The sequence below is a fragment of the Delphinapterus leucas genome, chromosome 3 (assembly GCF_059928025.1).
Source record: "Delphinapterus leucas isolate spDelLeu-1000000601 "Yukka" chromosome 3, BTC_Dleu_Yukka2, whole genome shotgun sequence".
In the NCBI taxonomy this organism is placed as follows: domain Eukaryota; kingdom Metazoa; phylum Chordata; class Mammalia; order Artiodactyla; family Monodontidae; genus Delphinapterus; species Delphinapterus leucas.
This window is the reverse complement of record NC_143131.1, coordinates 128,217,172-128,239,822: the sequence shown is the minus strand read 5'-3', so window position 1 is coordinate 128,239,822 and position 22,651 is coordinate 128,217,172. Positions and strand designations below refer to the sequence as shown.

Here is a 22,651-nt window from a genome sequence, read left to right as displayed (position 1 = left end):
GCTTTCTCCTTAATTCATGATGACTAATTAATAAACTGAGCTCAGGGAATGGGATAGTTTTAGATATAGAGAAGGAGTCTGAGGCTTTCATGAGATGATTTTGATCATTAGTTTTAGATAATGAAGGTAGTTCTATTTTAAAATGGAGAATTTTCAAGAAAAAGTATTTGCAGTAGTATAATTATGTTGTACTCAAATGATACAAATGTTTTTTGAAAATTACATGTTCCTTCTGCTCTCTTAATAGACCTGTTTGATATAAGAATCTTTCAAACAATAGTTAAAATTTAGGCACAGTTAGAAGTTAATTTACTCCAGTGGAAATTTGCTCAAATTTGTGTCTTATATATACTCACCTCTGTGACCACAGTATTCTAATTTGTCAATGTGTATAAACACAGGGTTTGGCAACATAATCAAAAATATCATATTTCTTACAATTTTCTCTCTTCCTCAAGGCCCTTATGTCTTGCAAACTTCTCTCCATACATTGGCTGGTTCTGATGGTGCTGACCACAGCACGAGGCCTCTGGGAGCTGAGGGAATTCCCCCGTTGTGCTGGGTTCTGGCTCGCCTGCATTCCTAGCCTTCCTCTGGTGCTGCCCTGGCTCAGGTAAGTGCAGTATTGTGCAGTGTGGTCCTCTCCCACTGATGAATCATCAGTGTTCCTAACAAGCCTGGCAGGTGACTTGTTGCTTCCTGTACTCAGACTCATCTACACAACTGAGGAAAACGGCTCAGGTTAAGTTCCAGGATCTAATGTCAATTAGAATTTAATTAATAATGAGTCAGTAAGGAAGATAGAGGTGAATACATCTAACATCCTAACCTCCACTGTCTTCTGCAGTGACTTTCATCCAATAATTTGTATTTGTATTATTATAGGAGAATTCATTCTTCTTTGAAAATTTTAAGACTTATGTAGAGTTCCCAATAATCCATGTGGCTATTTTTTCCTTGAATTTTATTTCTTTATTCTATATGGAATTATTTTACTTAGTACAAATACTTTTACTTCTAAATGTAAATATCTTCAGATTTTAGATCGCAAAAGTGAAATAGAACATTCTCTAGGATAGCTCACATACTAGGATACAAAACAAGCCTCAACAGATTTAAAGAGTAAGAATTATTTCAAGCATCTTTTCTGACCACAATGGCATGAAACTAGAAATCAACCACAGGAGGAGAAACAAAGAAAAAGGCAATTACATGGAGACTAAGAAACATGCTACTAAAAAAACCAATGGGTTAATGATGAAATCAAAGAGGAAATAAAAAAACAAATACCTCGAGACAAACAACAATGAAAACAAAACACAACCATACAAAATCTATGCATGCAGCAAAAATAGTCCTAAGAGGGAAGTTTGTAGTGATACAGGTCTTCCTCAAAAAACAAAAATAATCCTAAATAGGGACTTCCCTGGGGCACAGTGGTTAAGAATCTGCCTGCCAATGCAGGGGACACAGGTTCGATCCCTGGTCTGGGAAGATTCCACATGCCACGGAGCAACTAAGCCTGTGTGCCGCAACTACTGAGCCTGCATGCCACAACCACTGAAGCCCACATGTCTAGAGTCTGTGCTCTGCAACAAGAGAAGCCACTGCAATGAGAAGCCAGAGCACCACAATGAAGAGTAGCCCCCACTCACCACAACTAGAGAAAGCCCGTGCACAACAATGAAGACTCAACATAGCCAAAAATAAATAAATAAAATAAATAAATTTTTAAAAAAGAATTTTTACTTATTAAAAAAAGACATAAAAGAGGAGAAATAGCAACTGATACCGCAGAAATACAAAAAATCATAAGAAAATATTAAGAACAGTTATATGCCAAAATGGATGACCTAGAAGAAATGGACAAGTGTCTAGAGACATACAGCCTGCCAAAACTGAATCAAAAAGAAACAGGTAATTTGAACAGACTGATTACTAGAAGTGAAATAGAATCTGTAATTTAAAAAACTCCCTGAAAAAAAAGTCCAGGATAGGATGACTTCACTGGGGAATTCTACCAAACACACAAAGAATAACTTATACTGAAAAGACTCTTCCAAAAGACTGAAGAGGAGGGAACACTCCCAAAGTCATTCTATGAAGCCACCATCACCATGATACCAAAACCAGATAAAGACCCTACCAAAAAAGAAAATTACAGGCCAATAATCTTTGATAAATATAGGTGCAAAATTCCTCAACAAAATAGTAGCAGACTGAATCCCACAACACATAAAAAGGATCATATATTGTGATCAAGTTGGATTCATCCCAGAGCCACAAGGATGGTTCAGCATATGCAAATCAATCAATGTGATACACCACATCAACAAAAGAAAAGACAAAAACCACATGATCATCTCAGTAGATGCAGAAAAATCATTTGATGAAATTAGGCATTCATTCATGATAAAAACTCTTGCGAAAGTGGATATAGAGGGAACATATCTCAAAATAATAAAAACCATTTATGACAAAACCACAGCCAGCATAACATTCAATGGTGAAAAGCTGAAAGCCTTCCTGCTAAAATCTGGAACAAGCCAAGGATGCCAACTCTCACCAATTCTATTCGACATAATATTGGAAGTCCTAGTGACAGCAATCAGACAAGAAAAATAAATAAAAGGTATCAAATGGGAAGGGAGGAGGTAAAATTATCATTATGTGCAAATGACAAGATACTCTATATAGAAAACCCTAAAGACTCCACACAAAAACGGTTAGAACTGATAAATGAATTCAGAAATGTAGCAGGATACAAGATTATTATACAGAAATCTTTTGGCATTTCTTTACACTAACAATGAAATATCAGAAAGAGAAAGTTAAAAACAATCCCATTTAAAACCACATCAAAAATATAAAATAAAATGCCTAGGAATAAACCTAACCAAGGACATTAAAGACTTATACACTGAGAACTATAAAACATTGATAAAGGAAACTGAAGATGATTCAAGGAAACAGAAAGACATCCCATGCTCTTGGATTGGAAGAATTAATATTGTTAAAAGGGCCATACTACGGAAAGCAATCTACAAATTTAATGCAATCCCTATCAAATTACCCATGACATTTTCCACAGAGCTAAAGCAAGTAATCCTAAAATTTATATGGAATCATAAAAGACCCAGAATTGCCAAAGCAATCCTGAAAATAAAACAAAAGAACAACAACAATGAAAAAACAAGAACAAAGTTGGAGGCATAAGCCTCCCAGACTTCAGACAATACTGCAAAGCTACAGTAATCAAAACAGTATGATACTGGCACAGAAACATACACATAGATCAATGGAATAGAATAGAGAGCCTAGAAATAAACCCATACACCTATGGTCAATTAATCTTTGACAAAGTAGGCAAGAATTTACAAGTGGTGCTTGGAAAGCTGGACAGCTGCATGTAAATCCATGAAGTTAGAACACTGCTTCACACCATATACAAAAATATACTCAAAATGACTTAAAGACTTAAATGTAAGATGACTCCAGCCTCCTGATTGCAACAGTGCCCTAGGCCATAGGTAAGTGGGCAGCAGCAGCAGCAGGACCTAGGACCCTATCCCTGCAGCTGCAGAGACACCCATGACTCTGACCCTACGTTCCCTCACTTACAGTGGTGGCACCAGCAAACCGAACAACCCCAGAGGCACAATCAGTGATAAGGCTGGCATGGGGCGACACCTCTGTCTGAGGCAGTGGAGGGTGAAAGTGCGGACTCTCAAATAGAATCAGAGGCAGCTCAGGTAAGAGAAACCAAAAAGGTGTGCTATAGCGCCACTTACTGGAAATGAAAAGAAAGGCCTCTAATTTCTAAACAACTGAATCATTAAAATCAAGTAGCAAGTTGGCTACTTCAACGCACTGGCAGAGGAACAACTCATCAAGCAGTACAGTAACAACAGTAATAATAACACTATACCACAAAAAGGTAATGACACTTCTACAGAAACCAAACTTAAAGTCATGAAATATTATGATCGAACAGAGGATTCAAAATAGGTGTCATAAAGAAACTCAACAAGCTACAAGAAAACTCAGAAAGGCAGTTCAGTAAGCTCAGGAATAAAGTTAATGAGCATAAGAAATACTTTACCAAAGAGATTGAAATTCTAAAAAGAACCAAATAGAAATCCTGGAGCTGAAGAACTCAATAAATGAGACCAAGAGTGCATTAGAAAGCATTGGAAATAGAGCAGACCATATGGAAGAGAGAATTAGAGAGCTTGAAGATAGAAATATAGAAATGATATAAGTGGAAGAGAAAAGAGAATATTTTGTAAAGTGAGGAAAGTGTGCAAGAGCTATCCACCTTTTTTAGGAATAGCAACGTTAGGGTAATAGGTATCCCAGAAGGAAAAGAGAGGAGAAGGGAGCACAGAGTTTATTTAAAGAAATAATAGCTGAGGTGGCAAATATGGGGGAGTAGGAAGACCCTGAGCTCACCCCCTATGTGCATACCAAAATTACAACTACTTACAGAACAACTGTCGATGAAAATGACCTGAAGACTAGCAGAAAAGATTTTCTGCAGCTAAAGATATAAAGAAGGAATCACAGTGAAGTGATAGGTAGGAGGGGCAAAGATACAGTATAGTCGAAACCCACACTCCCAAGTTGGGGGACCCACAAACAGGGGGAGAATCACAATTGCTGAGGTTCTCCTCAAGGAGCAAAGGGTCTGAGCCCTACATCATGTTCCTTGGTCCAGGGGTCTTGCATGGGAAGGAAGGCCCCCAGAATATCTGGCTTTGAAAACCAGTGGGGCTTGTGTATGGGAGAGCCAGAGGACTGTAGGAAACAGAGACTCCAATCTTATAGGGTTCACACAAAATCTTACATGCTCCAAGACTCAATGCAGGGGCAGTAATTTGAAAGGACCTCAGGTCAGACCCACTTGCTGATCTTGGAGTGCCTCCCAGAGAGGTAGGAGGCAACTGGAACTCCCTCTGGGGACATAGACACTGGTGGAGGGCATTTTGGGGAGCTCATTCTACCACTGGTGCTGGCAAGTTTCATTTTGGAGTCCTTCCTCTAGCCTGTTAGTGCCAGGGGCTTACCTGCCCACCAGCCTGTGGGCAGCAGTCCCGTGATCCCCCAACCGAGCAGTCAGCCATCCTGGGACCCAACCCCACCTACCAGTGTGCTGGCACCAGCCACAGTACTCCCTGGTCCACACAGCCAAACATGCCAGGACCCAGCCCCACTCACCAGTGGCTTGGCAGCCTCTGCATGAGGCAGGACCTGACAGCCAACCAGGCTCGGGGCCAGCCCCACTTACCTGCTTACCCATAGGAGTCCACCCCACCGCAACAAAAGGGCCCACACAGCCCACCTAGGGGGCACCCCTAGAGCATGTAGCTCTGGTAACTAGAGGGGAGTCTGCTGCTGGGCCCCATAGCAGTCTCTGACATAAGGCCACTTCTCCAAGTTTGGAAAATGTAACCATCCTACCTAATATGTAGAACTAAAAACAGCAAATTAGGCAAAATAAGGTGACAGAGAAATATGTTCCAAATGAAGGAACAAGATAAAAACCCAGAAGAGGAACTAAGTGAAGTGGAGGTAACCACTTTATCCAATAAAGAGTTTAAGGTAATCATAAAGATGTGTTCAGTAAACTCAGGAGAAGAGTGGTTAAACACTGTGAGAAGTTTCACAAAGAGTTAGAAAATAAAAAGAGGAATCAAACAGAGCTGAAGAATACAATAACTGAAAAAATACACTAGAACGAATCAATGGTAGAATAGATGATACAGAGGAATGGATCAATGAACTGGAAGGCAGAGTAGTTTCCACCCAAGCTGAAGAGAAAAAAGAAAAAAGAATTTTAAAAAATTAGGATAGTTTAAGAAATCTCTGGGATAACCTCAAGTGTACTAACATTTGCATTATAGGGTCCCAAAAGGAGGAAAGAGAGAAAGGGTCAGAGAACTTATTTGAAGAGATAGATAATAGCTGAAAACTTCCCTAACCTGGAAAAGGAAACAGATGTCTAGGTCCAGAAAGCTCAGAGAGTCCCAAACAAGATGAACCCAAGAGATCCACACCAAGACACAATGTAATTTAAATAGTAAAAATTAAAAGATAAAGAAAGATAGGAGTTAAAAGCAGCAATAGAAAAGCAACTAGTACGTACCAGGTAACTCCCATAAGACCATCAGCTGACTTTTCAGCAGGAACTTTACAGGCCGGAAGGGAGTGGTATGATATATTTAAAGTGATGAAAGTAAACACCTGAAACCAAGAATACTCTACCTGGCAAGACTTTCATTCAGATTTGAAGAGAGAGAGTTTTACAAACAAGCAAAAGCTAAAAGAGTTCAGCACCATTAAACCAGCTTTACGAGAAATGTTAAAGGGACTTCTCTAAGTGGAAAAGAAGAGACTACAACTAGAAGTATGAAAATTATGAAAGGAAAAATCTCATTGGCAAAGACAAACATACAGTAATGGTAGTAGATTAACCACTTATAAAGTTAATAGGAAGGTTAAAAGACAAATGTAGCAAAATCATCTATATCCACACTAAGTAGTTAAAAGATAAAACAAAAAGATGTAAAATATGATGTCAAAAGCATTAAATGTTTGGGTAAGGGAGTAAAAATACAAGGTTGTAAAAATGCACTTGAACTTAAGAGATCATCAACTTAAAAGAAATGTATTTACATGTATATTTACAGTTATGTTTATATATAAACCTTATGGTAATCATAAACTAAAAATCTGTAATAGATACACACACAAAAATGAGAAAGGAATCCAAATATAATGATAAAGATAGTCATCAAGTCACAAGGGAAGAGAGCAAAAGAAGAAAGGAACAAAAAAGAACTACAAAAACAATCCCAAAACAACAAAATGGCAATAAGTACATACCTATCAATAATCACTTTAAATGTAAATGGTCTAAATGCTCCACTCAAAAGACAGGGTGACTGATTGGATAGAAAACAAAACCCATATATATGCTGCCTACAAGAAACTCACTTTAGATCTAAAGATACACACAGAGTAAAAGTGAGAGAATGGAAAACGGTATTCCATGCAAATGGAAATGAAAACTGGGGTAGCAATACTTATATCAGACAAAATAGACTCTAAAACAAAGATGGTGGGACTTCCCTGGTGGTGCAGTGGTTAAGAATCTGCCTGCCAATGCAGGGAACACGGGTTTGATCCCTGGTCTGGGAAGATCTCACATGCCATGGAGCAACTAAGCCCGTGCACCACAACTACTGAGCCTGTGCTCTAGAGCCTGTGCACCACAACTACTGAAGCCCACACACTCTAGGGCCCACGTGCCGCAACTACTGAGCCCGCATTCTGCAGCTACCGAAGCCTGCGTGCCTAGAGGAAATAAAAAAATACCTGGAGACAAAAGAAAATGGAAAGACAGTGGTCCAAAAACTGTGGATACAGCAAAAGCAGCTCTAAATTTATAGTGATTCAAGCCTACTTCAGGAAACAAGAAAAATCTCAAATAGAAAACTTAACCTTGCTACTAAAGTAACTATAAAAAGAAGACCAAAAAAACCCAAAGTTAGTAGAAGGAAAGAAATCTTAAAGATCAGAGCACAAATAAATGAAATGGAGTGAAAAAAAAAATAGAAAAGATCAATAAAATTAGAGATCACTGTTTGAAAAGATAAACAAAATTCATGAACCTTTAGCCAGATTCATTAAGAAAAAAATAGAGAGGGCCCAAACAAATAAAATCTGAAATAAAAATGAGAAGTTACAACCAACACCACAGAAATACAAAGGATCATAAGAGATCACTGTAACCAATTACATGCCAATAAAATGGACACCTAGAAGAAATGGATAGAAACTTACTATCTCCTAAGACCGAATCAGGAAGAAACAGAAAATGTGAACAGCCTGATTGCCAGTAATGAAATTGAATCAGTAATGAAAAAAATTCCCAACAAAAGTCCAGGACAAGATGGCTTCACAGGTGAATTCTACCAAACATTTAAAGAAGAGTGAATATCTATCCTTCTCAAACTATTCCAAAAATCTGAAGAGAAAGGAATGCTTTTCAAACTCATTTAATGAGGCCAGCATCACTCTGATACCAAAAGCAGACAAAGACACTGCAAAAAAAGAAAATTACAGGCCACTGTTTCTGATGAACATAGATGCAAAAATCCTCAACAAAATATTAGCAAACTGAATTCAACAATGCATTAAAAGGATCGTATACCATGATTAGATGGGATTTATCCCAGGGATGCAGTGATGATTCACTATCCACAAATCAACCAATGTGATACACCAAATTAAAGAATAAAAATCATACGATCATCTCAATAGATGCAGAAAAACTTCTGACAACATTCAACATCCACTTACGATAAAAACTCTCCAGAAATTGGGTATAGAGGGAACACACCTCAGCATAATAAAGGCCATATATTACAAGCACACAGCTAACATTATATTCAGTGGTAAAAAGCTGAAAGCATTTCCTCTAAGATCAGGAGCAAGACAAGGTTGCCTGCTCTCCCCACTTTTATTCAACATAGTATCGGAAGTCCTAGACATAACATTCAGCCAAGAAAAAGAAATAAAAGGAATCCAAACTGGAAAGAAAAAAGTAAAACTGTCACTGTTTGCAGATGACATGATAGCATATACATACATAAAAATTTCTAAAGAAGCCACCAAAAAACTTAGAACTACTAAATGAATTCATTAAAGTTGTAGGTTACAAAACTGGTATACAGCCACCTGTTGCATTTCTTTCTTTTTTTTTTGTTGTTGTTGCATTTCTTTACACTAACAACAAACCATCACAAAGAGAAATTAAGAAAATAATACCATTTAGAATAGCATCAAAAATTATAAAATACCTAGGAATAAATCTAACAAAGGAGGCAAAAGATGTGTACACTGAAAACTATGACATTGTTGAAATAAATTGAAGAAGACGCAAATAAATAGAAAGATATTCTGTGCTAATGGATTAGAAGAATTGACACTTTTAAAATGTCCATATTACCTAAAGCAATCTACAGATTCAATACAACCCATTTCAAAATCCCAAGGACCTTTTTTCACAGAAATAGAACAAAAAATTCTAAAATATATAGAGAGCTGCAAAGGACTCCAAATAGCCAGAGCAATCCTGAGAAAGAAAAAGCTGGAGATAGCACACTCTGATTTCAAACTGTATTACAAAGCTATAGTAATCAAAACATATGGTATTGGCAGAAAAACAGGTACATAGATTGGTAGAACAGAGTTGAGGACCCATAAATAAACCCATGTACATATGGACGATTACTTTATGACAAAGGAGCAAAGAACATACAATGGAGATAGGATAGTCTCTTCAATTAATAGTGTTGGGAAAACTAGACAGCCACATGAAAGAGAATGAAATTAGGCCACTATCTCACAGCATACAAAAAAATCAACTCAAAATGGATTAAAGACTTAGAGGTAAGACCTGAAACCATAAAACTCCTAGAAGAAAACATAGGCAGTATGCTCTTTGACATTGGTCTTAGCAACATCTTTCTAAATATGTTTTCTCAGGCAGGGGAAACAAAAGCAAAAATAAACAAGTGAGAACACATCAAACTAACAAAGGAAACGACCAACAAAACAAAATTACAGCCTTTCAAATGGGAGAAGATATTTGCAAATCATACACATCCAGTAAGAGGTTAATATCCAAAATATATAAAGAAGTCTTAAAACTCAACAAAAAATTCCATTCTCTATATCTGCGTCTTTATTCCTGTCCTGCCCCTAGGTTCTTCAGAACCTTTTTTTTTTTTTTTTTTTAGATTCCATATATATGTGTTAGCATACGGTATTTGTTTTTCTCTTTCTGATTTACTTCACTCTGTATGACACAGGGAGGGGGAAGGGTAAGCTGGGACGAAGTGAGAAAGAGTGTCATGGACATATATACACTACCAAATGTAAAATAGATAGCTAGTGGGAAGCAGCCACATAGCACAGGGAGATCAGCTCAGTGCTTTGTGACCACCTAGAGGGGTGGGATAGGGAGGGTGGGAGGGAGATGCAAGAGGGAAGGGATTTGGAGATATATGTATATGTATAGCTGATTCACTTTGTTATACAGCAGAAACTAACACACCACTGTAAAGCAGTTATATTCCAATAAAGATGTTAAAAAATAAAAAAATAAAAGAAAAACCCTATTAAAAAATGGGCAGAAGAGCTGAAGAGACATTTTTCCAAAGACATACATATGGCCAACAGGCACATGAAAAGATGTTTAACATCACTAGTTATTAGAGAAATACAAATCGAACCACAATGAGATATCACCTCAAGCCTGTAATAATGGCTGTTATGAAAAAGGCAAGAAATAATAAGTGTTGGTGAGGATGTGGAGACAAGGGCACCCTCTTATACCGTTGCTTGGAATATAAACTGGTGCAGCCACTGTGGAAAACAGTGTGGAGATTCCACAAAAAATTAAGAATAGAATTACCATATGATCTGGCTATCCTACTTCTGGGTATTTATACAAAGAATATGAAGGCACTAATTTGAAAAGATATATGCACCCGTTTGTTCATTGCAGCATTATTTACAATAGCTAAGATATGGAAACAACCTAAGTGCCCATCAACAGATGAATGGATAAAGATATGGTATATATATATACAATGTAATACTACTCAGCTATAAAAAAATAGAAAATCTTGTCATTTGCAACAGCATGGATAGACCTTGAGGGTATTATGCTAAGTGAAATAAGTCAGATGGAGAAAGACAGATACCATGATTTCACTCATATTGAAGTATAAAAAATGAACAATAAAATAAAATAAATGAACAAACCAAACCAAACAGAAACAAACATGTAGATACAGAGAATGGAGAAGGGGCTGGGGGGAGGGCAAGAGGGCTAAGTGGGTAAAGGGGATCAACTATATGCTGATGGATGAAAACTACATTTTTGGTGGTGAGCATGCTGTGGTGTATACAGAAGTAGAAATATGATGTTGTGCACATGAAACTTATATAATGTTATGGCACTCTTACCTCAATAAAAAATTATTAAAATATTCTCTCTCTTGTGTACACGTGCACGTGTGTGTGTATGTTTACATGTGTGGCATGTTGAACTCACCAAAGTATTCAAGAAAGAATCTGCATTTAATTGCTGTTTAGGAAATGAATTATTAAGGATAGGCTAGGATTTGGGAAAGCAAAAATTAGAAGACAATTCAAGGAGGAGCAAAGATGTCATTGTGAGATGGTATGTACTGAGTGGAACTTATGAAAGGCTGGAATGGTCTTGGAAAGGAGATGGAGATTTGGAGTTTATCATGAAAGCAATGTCAAGCCATTGAAAGTTTTCGAGCTAGGAGGTAACAGTTAATATTAGTTTGTGTCACAATTTCTAAGGTTTTACTGTGGAAGTTTGTAGTTAGATTTAATCCAAGGAATTCATATGTGGGAAAAAAAGGTGAAAGGATGGACTGAGAGATTTTCGTCTTACCTTGCTTCGTTTTCTGCATATGTTGTCCACTTTGAAAACATAAAAAAGTGTTATTTCTCTAATGTTTCTCCACAGGTTTTACTAGGGTACCCAAGAGGAATTCACATGCCAGGATCCTTTATAAAGCTATCATTCCTGAGTTACTGTCTTTTACCTCTAAAGACATTCACTTGCCCATCCCATGTGGTCATTTTGGGAAATTGCCCCAGTTTATAGTTTTGAGCAAAGCTTATTAATTGGAGAGTTATTTGAGACATCTCCTTAGTGGTGCTTCTGAATTTTTATGTATCTCCCAGCAGCAATTACCTCATGGAAAAGTATTTGTTAACTTTCTCAATTAAGAATGTGTTGTCCATTGCACCCTCACTCCTATTTACCAACTTTGCTTAAACCTCCTCCCACAAACAATATATTTGTTAATGCCCAAGCATTGGGATTGTGCTCAGAAGCAGTAACTAATTCATTATATTCAAACTTGGCAACTCTGTGGCAGAATTCACTCACTGCCTCCCCCACTACAGATAGGGTTTTATGTAAACATTTATATAAGAGTTTTGTATTTATTCATTTAGACCTTTTCAAAACCTTATTAGCTAATTCTGTCTAGGGTATTAAAGGAAAATCATTGAGAATAATTTTATTTGGATTTCCTATAATATCTATGTGTTCTGCTAACTTAACAGAAAAATGTCAGAAACTAATTGATGAGTTTTATCTACTTCTATTTTTATCAAATATGTGAGCTCAAATTATGACTCTCCTTAAAGAGATCGTTTTCCTGGGGATAAATTCAAAATGGAGAGTTGCTTAGCAGAGCTGTCTTTGTTCTTTACTGTGTTTCACAGGGACTAATCATGTAAAAGAGATAAGAGGTGACCAAGGTCGGGAATAGACATTAATGTAAATTGAGTACTGACTGCTTGTCAGGCGCAGGCTCAGGCTCCTTCACAAAGTATATCTTAAAAATTTTCTTCAGAATTCAAACAACAATTTTAAGAACATTATCTCTAAAATATTCTGTAATATTAGATATATTAATATATATGATAATGTGTAGTATATATTTATATTATACATCTTATATTAATATATTTTGTATTATATGATAGATAATTTTATAATGTTATACTATATTAATATTGCAATAGACATTAGATTATCTAATATTACTCTTAAATTTAATATTACTTTGATAAATATTCACCTTCCTTCTTTAATGTGCAAGCTATCCTCCCACTCTCCCTAAGGGAGGCAGCCAGCTTAGTCTCAGAGTCAGAGTCTCATGATAGTTTACGTGTAAGTTTCAGATGTGCCTCTCTTAATCCAGAGACTAAACTCACACACACCTATCCTTCAGTGAAGGAAGAGGGACAGGATAACCACTGTGAACACTCCTGTTTGAAAATAGAAAGATTGGGAAGCTGTGGTAATCTCTACATCAGTGAGCAGTAATGAATGACTCCTTCCAGTGGTCTCCTCGTTTGGTCTGCTCCTCTTGAATCTGATCTGGCCCCGTGGCTTGCTTTAATAGAATAGAATGTGACACACGTGCTATTATGTTACCCCTGGCCTAAGACTTAAAAGGACGTGACTGCTTCCAATTTTGTACTCTTAGGGTTTGGCCACCATAGAAGAAGTCTGATTATGCTGAGACTACCAGACTCTTAAGGAAGCCTAAGTGAGCCACTTGAAGATGTCACACGAAGGAGGATCAAAGTGCTTTGATTGACAGCCCCACATGAAATCCCAGCCTCCAGGCAGCACCATCTGCCACTGTCTTGGACATTCCAGACCAGTTGAGCCTCCAGATGACTGCAGCCACAGCTCAACCCACGTAAGGAAGAGCTACCCAGGTGAGCTCAGCAAACCCACAGACTCATGAGCCATGATGCTAGTTGTTGCTGATTGAAGCCACTAATTTGAGGGTGATTTGTTACATAGTAACAGATAATTGAAACACACAGAGATCACTGTTCAGAGCAATTCAGAACTTTCTCTTTGTAGATCCTGTGAAAGTTCCTTATCTGTGGGTGGGGATGTGTCTTGATTAAGCCTAATGTGCCTTAATACAATCTCTGTGATAGCTTCAAGGGAGAAGACCTTTTCTGAATGATAAAGATCACAAGCTAAATACCTCTTCTCTGACAGGTATATCTTCTTAGAACACAGGACTCATTCTCATGCTAACTGTAGCATCTCTAACTGTAGCATCACATGGCTTAAAGAAAATCACCCTTAATAGACAACTAATGGAAACATACTGTATAGCACAGGGAACTCTACTTAACGCACTGTGGTGACCTAGATGGGAGGGAAATCCAAAAGGGAGGGGATATATGTATATGTGTGACTGATTCATTTTGCTGTGCAGTAGAAGCTAACACAACATTGTAAAGAAACTATACCCCAATAAAAATTAATTAATAAAAAAAAGAAAAGAAAAGAAAATCAGCCTTGCTTTAAAGCTTTACAACCAAAAATGACATCCTTTGGATAATATTGCTCTTACTTTCTGTAAGCTTATGTTATTACCTATCTGCATTCTTCTCCCTCTCCACATAAGAGATTGCTAGATCCTTTGTATAGCAGTCAGCAAACTGAATTTATAAGTCTGAGTGGAAAGCATGTTACTCCTTCCAACTCCCAGCAGATCTCTCCTGCTCTTTGTTACCCAGGTCTCAGAGCTCCCCCCACCTATGCCTTCTTGTGCTCATGGCAGCACTGACTGGCCCAAGCTTCTCTTTGGCTCTCAGGATCCTGCATGGCTGCTTCCACAGGGACACCCTCACCCAGATTATCTTCTCAGCTCTCAGGCAAGCCTTCACCTGCAGTTTCTTCTTTAGCCTTTAAGAAATGCATCATGCTGGATCACAGAAAGACTCTTGGGTCTTAGTTCAAGATCTCTGGGAAGCAGATTCAGGGATGAACATTTGAGTGCAGGAGTTTTATTAGGAAGGTAGTAGGGAAAGCTCAAGTTGAACTAAGAGGCAGTGTTGAGAGAGACTTTGATCCCACAAGGAGCTCTGGAGCTAGAATGGCCTTGCAAAGTGGTTTCAGATTCAAGCAAGTGACTGGGCCTTTGTATGAGCTGTATTCCCTCAGCTTTTGACTACCAGCAGGCAATTACATGTAAATTGCAATGAGATGTGTGTGGGAAATAGAGGATGAGTGGTCCTACTGTGTGCAGTGTTATAAAGAGTAGCCAGAACACGAGCTAGGATCATTTTGTCACGAAATGTATGTTATAAATCTTCAGCTATTTAATGGTTTAAACATTTTCCCATTTGTCAATGAACGTTTTTGGCAACAATGAGCCAAAGAACCTGAAAAGCTTACATTTAATAAAATATTGTATAATTAAATTGTGTTCCTTTTAAAGGAATTGATGGTGTATGTGCTCCTTACAGGAAATGTTTTCCACCTGCCATAAGAACAGTAGCAATATCACTGACCCCATGAAAATGAGAAGACACAAATTAGCTGAAGAAGCATCAGCATGTTTTTAAAAAGTAAGTATTCTAAGAAGACTCTAGCCAAAGATGATAAATTCACACATTAGGCAGCAGAAGGGGGTTTACATGTCACTTTGTGACACATGTCCTTTTATATAGTCTAGTCACTGTTCTTCTGAAATAGTTTGTCTCATTTTTTCCTCAAGTTTTCTTGAGCACCATTCTAGTGCTACTGTGTTGTTTCACTGGAAAAACTTTGCCAAGAGTTTGAATGAAGCCAGTGTCATTAGCTGTATCAACCAGAAAATTAGTTAATTCTAATAACAATTTGTTTCTTTTATTCTATTGACACAGTAAAAAGAATTATTTTGGAATTTCATTTTGTTGAGAAATGTTACATAATTGTAACATTTATGAGACAAGTTACATAATTGAAAGTATAAATTCAGCTCAAAACTTTGACATTGACTATAAAATTACAATTGACTCTTGAGCAATGCAGTATTTAGGGGCGCTGACCCCCCCTCACAGTGGAAAATCCATGTATAACTTTTGACTCCCCCAAAACTTAATTAGAAATAGTTTACTGTTATATGTATATCTACATATATTTTGTGCATTCATGACATACCTTTTTCTTATTTTTTTTCAATATTTCTAGGCTATGCAGTTCATCTGCAAGTTTTTTCAAATTGTCACAAATCTCCAAAAATTTTTCCAATATTTTTATTGAACAAACATCGTTGTGTAAGTGGACAAGCACAGTTCAAACCCATGTTGTTCAAGGGTCAACTGTATGCTTTATGATGGTAATATAAATAAAAATATTGGTGTCATAGTGAAAACTATATGCTTACTAAATTAAGGAACCCATGGAGAATATTTCAGTTGTAGTACATACAAAATTCATATTTTCATTCTAACAAGCTACAATATTCCACCAAAAAGGAGATTCAACAGTCAAAAACACCCTTTTTTTAATGTTTTTATATTCATAGAATTAGAGGAGTGAAAATGTTTGTGTGTACTGTAGCCAATGTTGAATATAAAAAAATAATTACTTCAGCATGGTCATACACATTTTCAGTTGGAGCCTAAAAATGTTTGAACTTGAAAGAACTAATTTCAAAGTGAATCTAAGTGTTTTGCAACATTTTTTGCTGGGTATAGAATTTTAGGTAGAAATTTTTCCATTTTAACCCTTTAAAACTGTCTCTCTATTGACCTTCATTGTTTGTGACCGTAAGTTTGCAGTGATTCTTATCTTACTTCTTCTCTATGTAATTTCTCTTTTTCCTTTGGATGCTTTAGAATTTCTTTTTATCTCATATAGAATTTTATTATGGTTTTCAACTTGTTTTAAATATTTTCAACAATTATTTTTTCTTTTTTGTCCTCTCCTGAGTCTCCAGTTACATGTATGTTAGACTGCTTGATATATCCCACAGGTCCTGAGACTCTGATCATTCTGTAAATTTGTTTTAAAATCTGTCTTTTATTTTGCCAAATGTCTGTTATTACACCTACAATTTCACTGATTTTTTTTCCTCCTTAGAGTTAGATCTGCTTTTAGTTCCATTCAGTGACATAATTTCTGATATTGTGATTTTCACTTCTACAAGTTCCATTTCATTCTTCTTTATACTGTCCATTTATCTCATTATGTTTATTTTTTAAATGTTTGAACATATGTGTAAAGTCCTTTTCTACTCATTCCGTCATTGCTTTTTCTTCTTTGTTTGTCTCTCCTGGTTACCAGTCACATTTTCCTACTCCTTCCCATGTCTACTTAATTTAATTGGATGCTGGATGTGTGATTTTTACATTATTGAGTGACAGGTTTTGTTTTATTCCTTTAAAGAGTTTTAGACTCAATTCAGTAAGAATGGCAGGGTATCTATTGATTCCCACTTTTTGTGCAGGTGCCTGGAAGTCGCCAAGTATCAGTATAAGGAAATTGGCCCAATCTGTTCAGTAAGTCAGAAACAGAAGGAAGGGACTATGCTAGATTAAGAGTATGATTAAAGTATGATCCTGGAATAGGAAGGGACATAAGTGTAAAGACATTTCAAGATCATGAGAGAAATTTTTAAAATTACTGAAACACAGAGGCGATATTATCGACCAGGATACAAGTTACACAACAGCAGACACTATGTTCTCACTTTGGTTGAAAACCAACACTTACAGGTATACATACATGTGTAGAAAAAGATCCACAAGGACATATACTAAGGTGTCAACCTTGGTGGTGATCCCTGAGTGTAAGATTATGGTGTTTTCATTTGCATAAAAATAATGGATGGCGAGGAGATAGAAAGCTGGGGTGATTTTAGGGCTCAGCTTATGTTTCCCTTCCTCAAAGATCCCAGTCCTCTATTACCTGTTGCCCATTGTCTGAAAGTAGCTGTCTCATAAATTTTATTCAGTTTACTCATTTATGATGAGAGAACTTTCTGTGTAGCTGTTACCTTTTCATGGATGGAAGTAAAAGTACATTAAATGACCTTCCTTTTCAAAATGTGGTGACTTTGGATCCCTACTTTGTTATATTTAATTATAGGAAACTGGTTTTCTCCAGTTTCAAAAAGCATCATCCTTCAGAGAACAGGAAACACTTTGAAACTCTGATATGTACATTGGGTGAAGAGATGTTTACTGATGGTGGTCACTACTGGGAGGTGAGGGTCCCAAGAAAGTCTGTTGAATTTTTGTTTGGACTCAGGTCACTGGGAAGGAAGGGATGTAGATACTCAGTTGACCATGGTTTCCTATTCACTGAGCCTCAAGGACAATCCGTTTGAAGTTCTTTCTCAGCATTCCCTCCTTTCCTTCAGACAGTCCTATCACTATGGAGAGGATCTAGTCTATAATGTGACAGAGTGGACCCATATTTATAGTTTTAATTACACCTTCCTCCAATCTCTTATATTTCTCCCTTAAGATCCTAGACAATGGAATGGATCTTCTTTCACTGACCACCCTGCAACTGCAACTGATTTCAGCCTTGGACAACCAGAAAGTTACACTGATGTATATCATAACCCAGGCTAACTGGAGCTTCCTTGGCTGACTACTGGATCTTGCGGTCTCTTAGTGTTGCTTATAGTTTGATAAAAATTCACTCAAGCAAAACAAAACTGAATTTCCTACCATTCACACTGAGGGGGAATGACAACAGTGCAAATTTTTCATAGTTATTTGAAAAGCCTGTGGTATTTGGCGTAGAAAAGATATTCAGAAAGTAAAATTGTGTTTTGGAACACTTTATATAGACACAGATACAAATCCCTATTGTTGCTGGTAAGCCATATCTCACATAGTCATGACTTTAATCATCTATTTTGAAAATATTTAAAATAGTGTAAGTATGGATACCACCACAGCTTTATGAAAATCAGCATCCCTCTTCTGTTATTTGTATCACAAAACTTCTTGGAGACACCAATTTTTCAATGTTGAAACAATTATTTTCTCTTATCCATGCCGTCCTGCCATCTCCATCTCCCTATCTATCTCTCATTTGTCTAACCCTCAGGCTGCCTGCATGGATCATTCCCAGCATGTCACACCCAGCAACAACTTTGCAGCTGCCTGGTGGTTCAGTTTGGCTCTGGGGGGGTCTTCCCAAGAGTATTCCCTTGTCTAGCTTTTGTTCTTTATCTTCTCAGAGAATCTGGTTGTGGGCAGGGGAGTTAGTACCAAATGAGCAATGTGTATTTAGGTAGATAACCTCTATGAATAATTTGTAAAGTAGTTTGTAAATTAGGAAACTTTAATTTTGATTTCCAGTGGATGATGTTTCAAGCTACTAAAATGAAATCATTTCCTATAGAAATCCAAGTACTTTCTCCACTGAAGCACAGTCAATTATAAAATATTTTAATGAGGTTTCACTCTATAAGACAAAAATTTACACCAGGTTCCAGCTAATGAAGTGTCTTGTCCTTTCCTTACAGACTCTGTAAAGTATTATTATTACTTTATTACCTCACTTGCTTCAAAAAAGGCATTATTTAAGCAATACTGAAACTTGAGGAAACAGGGAGGGACAGCTGCTCTTGGACACATTTTTTTTTGTTTTTGGTTGTTTTTATAATTTCTCAATTCCTTACAGTCTACTTGTAATGGATTTTCTGTTACATTATTGCATTATTGCATTACTGACTTGGTGAATTAATTAGATAACCAAAGTGGAAATGTGAACATATGGTTTCATTAAACCTAAAAAATGAAGTCACTGACAAGTTTGTGCAAATAATTCTTCAAAAATTATTTCCCTAAGGACTTCATGGTAAATTGAAAACTTTTGTTATTGACACTCAGTGCTCTCTGTGAACTGACACATCTAATTACCTTTGTGATGCAAGTGTCCTACAACACTCCCCAGTTGTTTTGTGCCCTGACCTCAAAACATCTACACGTATCCACTTCTGGGCATTTGCTTGTATCATATTCCTCTGGCTGCAATACTTCATCTCTCTCACTTTGTTTCTAAATTCCCTTTATTTATTATTTTGCTTTCTTTATTCTTGTTTTTATTTCCCTTTTTTCTACAATGAATGTTTATTATTTGTATTTAAATACATTTTTCACATTACATTTGAATCATTGGTTGGACCTTGATATCCATTTGAAGGCCTGATTTTAGTACTGGGTAGAAGGTGAAATGTTGGCTAAAATGTGCCTTTAGAGTGTGGAAAAGCATCTGATGGGCTGAGAGGAACCAAACAGTCCCTCTCCATATTGTTTACACTTACACCCTCTGCTGGTGTCTCTCAGCTTAGAGACAAAAAGCAAACAGCAACAGAGTTGCTCCATTCCATCTCCAAAACTCTGAACATTTTTGGAATATTATTTAAGCACTATTTATCTATATCCAAGAAAATCCAAGCTCAGCAGAAGAGAAAGATATTGAGTTTGTTCAACTTCTTTCTTCTATTTATGCAAAATAAGTGTTTACCGTGTGTGTGTGTGTGTGTGTGTGTGTGTGTTAGATGGAAGTTCTACCACTTAGGATGAAAATGACACAATATTCTGAAGTGGCTCCAGGAGTAGGCAGGGTAAGTCAGTGATAGTGAGTGACATGGTTGGCTCCACCCAACTCATGATGGAAGCCACATTGTCTCTACTCAATAACCCCAGAATCAGTTATTTTCATTTAATGGTGATGAAATATTAGAATTCTAGGTGCTTTTGTTTGTTGGTTTGGCTTGGTTGGTTAGTTTGGTTTGGTTGTTTTTCCTATACAAGTTATCGATTTAGTTGAATCTGTATGCTGAGAGCTAGGGTCAGAATTCTTGTTCTTCCACTGTTTGCCAAGAAGACACTAAGCAAATCTGTTAGCCTCCCTCTGTCTCAGTTTTGTCAACTATAAATGAGAATGATAGTACTCACCTTTCTCATAGCATTAGCAGAAGAATCTGTAAAAGACAGAAAAAATGTCTGGCAAATAAAAGGGACTAAGATAAAAGTTTCAAACTGGCAGTATGTTCGCTCTCCTGGGGCTACCACTGGGGGCGCACACCACAAATATAGGGATCTCTTGTTATCTGGACTTTCATTATAAAAATATTTGCTATAATGACTTTCAGATACTGAAGATTGTGAAGGAGTGAGCCCTGCCTGGAGAAAAGTGGTACAGACAGAGGGAACTTAATTTTAAAAGTCCTTGAGTTGGCATCAAGTCTCAGTTTCGAAAGGGAAAATCTGTTATAGTGAGTCCACAGACTTCTAGTGAAAACACTTAAATTGTACAGGAGTCCAGGCAAGAGGACAGAGAGTGTGCTGCAGTCACACTTCAGCTGTACTTGAAGGAATAGTAACAGTGACTTGCATTATTTGAAGGGAAAGAAACAGGAATATAGCCATGATTAACCACATTTGCTCCCAGTGCTCCAGCCACACTGGCCTCCTTACTGTTCGTGGCAATGCACGCTCTGTCCCTAAGGCTTGGAACATGATTGCCACATAGTAGAGGTCTTAGTCCGTTTGGGCTGCTATAACAAAAATACCATAGACTGACTGACTTAAAAACAGATTTATCCTCACTGTTCTAGAGGTTGGGAAGTCCAGGATCAACACACTGGCAGATTCAATTTCTGGTGAGAGCCCTCTTCTTAAGAGTTTCACAGGTGGTGGTCTTCTCACTGTGTCCTCACAAGGCAGAAAAGGTGAAGGAGCTCTCTGGGGTATCTTTTATAAGGGCACTAATTCCATTCATGAGGACACCACCCTTATGACTAGTCACCTCCCAACAGCCCACCTCTAAATACCATCATATTAGGGGCTAGTTTTCAATATAAGAATTTTGAGGGGACACAAACTTTAGTCTATAGCTGTGCGTCCAATAAATAATAATTTGCCAAATAATTTGAATAAATAATGTCTCTTGCATCTGAGCATGAGAACATGGGGATTTTGTTAGCTGAGGCTCTTCAGGTTATTAAGTGTGATTTAACATATATTTTGTCAGAGCAGAGAACTTGACCTGGGATTCCATATAGCTAAGGAGGCAGCACTTGGGAGAAAGGGTGGTCTGAGAGCTCAGAGACAGTGATCTAAGAGTCTGTGAGCATCTGTTGATATTGGGAGGACAGAGATGGATTCTATAATAAACCAGCAGCAACTGTGAAGGGACTGAATCACCCACTAATTATGGAAGGTTAATTCACCTGTATAATTACTTATTTATGTTCATGGTATCTGCCCTCTTTGTTGACTAGAAAGCTCCATGAATCAGACCTGCTATTGTTGGCCTGAGAGGGTGGCTCTTGAGACATTGATGCCCATACTATCAGAGAAGGGGATTATAAGAGAATTAGTTTGGCATCTGATTCAAATTGCAAAGTCTGTAGAGAAAGTCCAGATAAATCCTTAAGCTGCAAGTGTCTCAAGAGTAAGATAAGTTCTTTGGGATTCTGAAAGTAGAATTCCAGAATATGTGGGTTTTTCTTAAGCTAAGTATCATGACTCCATCAATAAAATATCTTATTCATAGATAAGAGCTAAATGAATCATAATACAGAGTAATTTCTGTTTTTAAATTATTGTCAAATTTTGATTATCATCTAGAAATATGGTTCTGAAACTTTAGTGTTTCTTGTAGTTATAACTAGGGTTCACTCCAGTCTGACTGAATGTTTGGAGTTATGTAGGTGTGGATTCAAAATCCACAAAGGTTTTCTAAGCTCTAGCTAATACAAAAGGAGCTTGAAAAATGGTTAACATGGGGCAGTTTTCTGGAAATAGCAAGTGATATCCTTGCCAATTATAATGAGTCCAAAAAGTTCTGAGAGTTCTGACTCCTCCTTTCTTTGGCTCAGTTAGGATTCACTTAGACAGTTTTTGTTTGTTTGTTTGTGTTTTTTTGCAAAGCTCCTTTTTCCCAGGGAAGTACTCAGTGCTGGAGCCAACGAGCCAATCATTGCCCTGATGGGGCACAAGGCTGTGCTCCCCTGTCACCTCAGACCCTCCCCACAAGTGGATGCCCAATACATGGAGTGAGTGGACTCAAGATCACCCCTTAGCTAAGGGGTGCTAGCATATCTTTGCTAAGTGAGGTGTGATATGAAATTCAAAATTCACAATATTCTTTCTTGAGCTTGGGTTTCTTACCAGAGCCTTATTTTTTTTTAACATCTTTATTGGAATTTAATTGCTTTAGCTAAGACAGTTTTTTTAAATGTCTGATCATCAG

At 37.2% G+C, this 22,651-nt stretch overlaps 1 protein-coding gene across 1 annotated transcript in view; it reads left to right on the top strand.

The window, feature by feature from the left end:
- Nucleotides 1-22,651, top strand: part of LOC115801477 (uncharacterized) — a 97,012-nt gene that overhangs the window by 52,293 nt on the left and 22,068 nt on the right. Inside the window, exons 11-12 of the mRNA XM_089909575.1 lie at nucleotides 459-13,353; nucleotides 14,908-15,009. The gene's annotated coding sequence lies outside the window, so the exon portion shown is untranslated. The remainder of the gene's footprint in view (nucleotides 1-458; nucleotides 13,354-14,907; nucleotides 15,010-22,651) is intronic.